The sequence below is a fragment of the Cygnus olor genome, chromosome Z, assembly GCF_009769625.2.
Source record: "Cygnus olor isolate bCygOlo1 chromosome Z, bCygOlo1.pri.v2, whole genome shotgun sequence".
NCBI classification, from domain to species: Eukaryota; Metazoa; Chordata; class Aves; order Anseriformes; family Anatidae; genus Cygnus; species Cygnus olor.
In genome coordinates, this window is record NC_049198.1 from 71,937,776 (window position 1) to 71,943,105 (window position 5,330).

Here is a 5,330-nt window from a genome sequence, read left to right on the forward strand (position 1 = left end):
TTTGTCTGTTTTTTCTTGACTTTGGTAGTATCTAGATATGCTTCTGTCTTTTGCAGGGTTATTGGAAACATTTTTTTCCAAAGCCTTCAGCTTGTAAAGCAGAGTGGTGAACTTCTTCTTCTGTCTTCAAAAATAGTTATCTGGAACAAGTTTTGTCCTTTTGGCTATACATTCACAACTTTATTCCTAACACAACAGAAGTACCAAAATGCTGGACTATTTGTGCATCCGTTCTGTCATTGTTGATAGAAATTTTGTGAAAAGACACACCATACATTGTAGCCTCTATACTCCCTGTACTGTAAGGCTACGTTTGAAGTCTGCTGCTAAAAATGAAAGGTAAGTCACTTATTTACAACATTCTTTCATAAGGTGTGGTGTTTTTCCTGTAACACTTAATTTTCTTGGAAGTTCCTCTTGGAACTGCCAGAGGTTTGTCTCATCCACGCACCTTCATTGAATCATAAAATCTGAATTATCTTCCTGTATGTGCTTATACCAAAAACAACAAAAAAATAGTGAAGTGAAAGTAATTAATCACACACTATCTTGTAGTATGCATTGCTATTTTTAGCTTTCCAAAAGACTCAAAAATATGAATTAAGCCCTGTGAACCATGTAAATTACTGTGAATCCTCAAAATTGAGAAGGAACATGTCCCTGACTTTGCAAGGGGAAGCTGGGGTGCTGAGAGTTTGTGTTATGGCTTACATGCTGTCTTAGTGCGTGCAGAAGGAATGAAAGCAGAACCTTCACTTTCATTAGAAGTTGCTGTTTGGATTACAGTTCGTGACTTCATGTCAGAGAAAGGAGAGGATGTGTTAGGAATAATAATACTTACGGGAGATTTCGTGGTACAAATGCCTGCTCATCAGAAGCAGGACTTTGGTCACCAGCAAACATTGCCTGGATCTTTGAACAGCTTTGCTGTAACAGCACACTTTTTTGCAGCTGTGAAAAACCTGAATTATACAGCCTTTATAGGTTTACAAAGTCCTAAAGTCACAAGGTCACTCTGCATTTCTACTTTAAGTCAAGCTGGAAACTTCTGTGCATATGCTGTTAGTGTTGGGTTTAGTCTGGTCACAGTAGCAAACAAACATTTGAAGCACTCTGGATTTGTTTCACAGATGATGTTTGGAGACACTCATTTTCTCTTTCCTCCCCAAGATAAAAATATCTTCTTATTATAAAATAATATTTTAGTTTAAGCTGAGTAAGTCCTTGAAGATTATTGTGGAAGCTATTAATCATCTTTCTGTGCTTATAATTTAAACACTGAGAAACAGTGAATATTTTAGATAGTCTGTTTTGGCTTGCCTGAATGAGTGAAAATGATTAAAAAGTATATCAAGGCTAAAAATAATTCTGTTGAAAAGGAAGGGGTACAAATATTCTTTAGAGAAAGTCTGTCCACATTCAGTAACTGAACCAGAGTAATCAAATGTAAATAAAGAAAAAGCCTCTGTAGCATTAACGAGGTGGGGAAGGGTGATGTGTGTGTGTGGAGTGGATTTGGGGGAGTGTAAAGAGTTTGCAAGAGCTCACGGTATGGTTTCTGAGGAGCACTGCCATCAAGAAGGTGGCCTATAAAGGTGACAGTTGTATGTCATGGGCAAAATAAATCAGCGTGGAATGATGAATTGAAAGTATTACGATTTAAAAACAAAAAATCCCATTCAAAATAGATGAGGTCAGAAAGAAGTACAGCTGCAAAGTCTGGAAACTTTCCTTGATTTTCCTTCCTTCCACCAATCTTATACAGAGTGTAAAAATGTCAGGACACATCACAGGTCACTTATATCATTAGCTTGACCCTGTGTCAAGCAGGAAAACCGTCATCTGTGTTCTTACTCAATCCAGATGCCATCCGTTCTTCAAATCTGTTGATTGAAGTTACTCTCTGCTTGTGATAATAGAAGCTCAAAAAGTGTTTGAACTGACTGCTGTCCTATAAATCTTCTGTCTGCCTCTTCTATAACATCAAGTTAGTTCTAAGGTTAGCTCTCTGTTTCCAGTCCATTGGCTGTAATCTACTTCTGCTTTCTCCTCTGTGGCCTTTGTAAATATGTGTAGGGCTTTGTGGAATCCAGACAGGATGAAATCCTTGAGGAAGTAAAGTTCCTCCCTCAGTCTGAGGAGGGGGGAATTAAACTTGAGGCCCGAGAGAGGGAGGAATTAAACTTGAGGCACGAGACAGAACCATCTCCAGCCTCTTGACACAGCCATTCCCCACCTCTCCATGCAGCCTGCAGGCATTGGCTTGTGTGCAATACTCCTCCAATTCTATGATGGGCAAACATCCTGAAAGTCACAGCAAACATTGTTCCCTGTGGGATCAGGCTGGGTTCTCTCTCAGATGAGAGACAATAGAATAACATGGCTATGGAAATGCAGACCTGATTGAAAAAAATCCTTGTGTTTTTCATTTTTTCTGGGTCTTGGTACAGAGTTGAGAAATCTAAGGACCAAGCAACTGGTCAGATGTGTGTGAGCTGACCTCCTCTACATCCCTAAGTCTTGTACTTTTTGCATGTGGGGTTAACCCACTCTTCCGTGTAGTGTGTTTGAGGTCTGGTGAAAAAGGCAAATTGCAAGAACCTTTCATTTTTCCCTCTTTTCTTTGCCAGGTTGATGTTTTGATAGGGAAACTGTGCACCTTTAGCAATTAAGTTCAGATTACCTTAAACTGACGTAGCCTTCAGATTTGTTTCATGGTTGCATGACTATTTGAAACCATCGTGATAGTGTTACAGAATGCTTTTGTTTAAAGGAACATCCTCATTCAGTGCTGCCTATTGGCAAAACCTGTCTCTGCTGGGCAATAACTTCAACCCTCAACCAAAAGGCCTCTGGTTAATACTGTGGTAATTCAGAGCAATCCCTGTTTTGCATTTGACATGTGAGTAGCCCCTAAGACACCCAGCAGAAACACAGATTTTTGTTTACCATTAATTATTAGGTGGCTGACATTTCTTCATTTGCGTTTTTGTCTTTAAAGAGTGGTTTGTTGAAGGATTGGATGTTTGGATTGGACTTTGAACCAGAACATGCACAGATTTAAGATTTCATTACGATTTTTAATTTCACATCTTTTAAAGCTAATATTGATCAACTTTCCCTGGACTCATAATACATGTAGAGATATGGAAGTAACAAACTTGATAAACCTACTGATAAAACTGGCTTGGAATATTCTTTCCTAGTGTTTGCCTCGTAATAATGAAAAAAATAGTGTTCATTTGTTCTAACCAAATGAAGTCAGAGGTTGGAAGATACTGGATATTACACAGATAAAAAGCTTTTCAGAAGAAGCTGGTTATCTAAATGAGTGAGGGAGGGTAAGGGAAGGCAACAAATGCAAATTGAGTGACTTGATCTGGGTTGTGTAGTTTTTTAGGTGCAGGGAAAGAAGGGACCTCCTGGGTCTTTCAGACCTCTCTGATGTGCAGGTGTCACGTCACCTGGCCCCACATTCCTGTTTTATGTCTTAATCCACTATTTTCTGGGTAACAGACTATTTAAAGAAGCAGCCGTGCTTGCTGCCTAAAAGCAGAGGCCAAAGACTGATCAGGGAGTAGAATATGAGCTCCTCTTACTGGGACTAATTGGTCTGGGTATTGCTGCTATCAGCATTAAGTAGTCAGTGCAAAGCTTTTCATTTGCAAGTGTTTTTGAAAGCTTAAAGGTGGGAGGAAAAAAAAAAAAAAAGGTAGCATGCCTTATTCAAACCCCATAATACATTTTCATGTCTGGCTGAAGCCTTTCACAGAATCACAGAATTGTATAGGTTGGAAGAGACCTCCAAGATCATCTAGTCCAACCTCTGTCCAACACTAACAAGACCTCCACTAAACCATATCACTAAGCTCTACATCTAAACATCTTTTAAAGACCTCCAGGGATGGTGACTCAACCACTTCCCTGGGCAATCCATTCCAATGCCTAACAACCCTTTTGGTAAAGAAGTTCTTCCTAATATCCAACCTAAACCTCCCCTGGCGCAACTTTAGCCCATTCCCCCTCGTCCTGTCACCAGGCACGTGGGAGAACAGACCAACCCCCACCTCGCTACTGCCTCCTTTAAGGTACCTGTAGAGAGCGATAAGGTCGCCCCTGAGCCTCCTCTTCTCTGGGCTGAACAACCCCAGCTCCCTCAGCCGCTCCTCGTAAGACTTGTTCTCCAGACCCCGCACCAGCTTCGTTGCCCTTCTCTGGACTCGCTCGAGCACCTCCATGTCCTTCTTGTAGCGAGGGGCCCAAAACTGAACACAGTACTCGAGGTGCAGCCTCACCAGAGCCGAGTACAGGGGGACAATCACTTCCCTAGCCCTGCTGGCCACACTGCTTCTTATGCAAGCCAGGATGCTGTTGGCCTTCTTGGCCACCTGAGCACACTGCTGGCTCATATTCAGCTGCCTATCAACCAGTACTCCCAGGTCCTTCTCGGCCAGGCAGCTTTCCAACCACTCATCTCCCAGCCTGTAGCACTGCTTGGGGTTGTCGCACCCCAGGTGCAGGACCCGCCACTTGGCCTTGTTGAACTTCATACAGTTGGCGTCAGCCCATCGGTCCAGCCTGTCCAGATCCTCCTGCAGAGCCTTCCTTCCCTCGAGCAGATCGACACACGCACCTAACTTGGTGTCATCTGCAAACTTACTGAGGGTGCACTCGATCCCCTCGTCCAGATCATTGATAAAGATATTAAAGAGGACTTGCCCCAGCACTGAGCCCTGGGGGACTCCACTAGTAACCGGCCTCCAACTGGATGTGGCTCCATTCACCACAACTCTTTGGGCTCGGCCATCCAGCCAGTTTCTAACCCAACGAAGCATACGCCAGTCCAAGCCACGAGCAGCCAGTTTCTTGAGGAGAATGTTGTGGGAAAGGGTGTCAAAAACCTTACTGAAGTCAAGGTAGACCACATCCACAGCCTTCCCCTCATCCACCAAGCGCGTCACTTTGTCATAGAAGGAGATCAGGTTCGTCAAGCAGGACCTGCCTTTCATAAACCCATGCTGACTGGGCCTGATTGCCTGGTTGCCCTGCAAGTGCTGCGTGATGACACTCAAGATAATCTGCTCCATGAGCTTCCCAGGCACTGAGGTCAAACTAACAGGCCTATACTTCCCCGGGCCTACCCTCCGTCCCCTCTTGTAGATGGGTGTCACATTTGCTAGCTGCCAGTCGAATGGGACCTCTCCTGATAGCCAGGACTGCCGATAAATGATGGAAAGTGGCTTGGCCCGTTCCTCCACCAGTTCTCTCAGTACCCTCGGGTGGATCCCATCCGGCCCCATCGACTTGCGTATTTAACCATGCCTGCTAGG